Consider the following 924-nt stretch of genomic DNA (forward strand, 5'->3'; position numbering starts at 1 on the left):
GCCCTGGTATTACTTTGGAAGTACAGGTTAGTCGGGAGGGAAAAATAAAGGCTGGAATTGAAGGATCGAGTCGAGGAGAAAAGTCTGTGCTGGCACGTTCACCTCAGAGCAACGGAGGATTCCGTGTTGGCTGTAACTGCTCCGTGCTGAGCGTGGGGTGCACCGGGACAGGAGGTATCTCCCATAAAGGGCGTGCCCTGCTGCCTGTGCTCCTTTTCCTTACCTCCCCTCTCCTCGCCTTGCCCCCCTACACCCTTCTCTCTGGGAGCTGTGGATGAAGTGCAGCAGTTATTTAAGGACAGGCGGGTGACGGGGTAGGACAGGGACCGAAGGGGTGTACTGTTGTGTTGCCAACAGTGCAACAAGTGCTCCTTACGTTTGCAAAACAAAGCTGTTAACCTGCTATTGCAGGGTGGTCCAGAGCCGACCTTGGTCTGTCAGGTTCAATCACTTTTTATATGTCAAGCTGACAACCTTATATCTAGGTTTGAAAATACACTTTCAAATGTTCCAGTGCTATTTTTTCCTAGATGTAATGACATAATTACCAGTTACAGTATAAGAAGCAACAATGAAGCAAACAGAAACACAAGCAGCTGTGAAAGAAAAGTGAAGGTCTAGCTCCCCTGTTTGAAGTTGTTGATTTTCTTCCTTTTTTATTTTTCCCCCAGGTTTTCCCACCTGGCTTCCGGCACTGTATTCATTTGACCACATGGTGGGCACTGGTGTTACTTTGTATGCTGACCAGAATTAAGCAAATAATGCATGGGCTGCTTTTGTAGTTTGTGTGGACTTTCCGTGGGACAAAATACAAAGTTTTGGCCAGGAAGTGGAGGCTCGCTGTGAGCTGTTGGTATACACACAACCTTCATGTAAGCAGCATCTGGCTCTGTTGCAGGTAACTCAGACTACCCAGCTGCTGCT

This window comes from Chaetura pelagica, unplaced genomic scaffold, assembly GCF_000747805.2.
Source record: "Chaetura pelagica isolate M959 unplaced genomic scaffold, ChaPel_1.0 scaffold433, whole genome shotgun sequence".
NCBI classification, from domain to species: Eukaryota; Metazoa; Chordata; class Aves; order Apodiformes; family Apodidae; genus Chaetura; species Chaetura pelagica.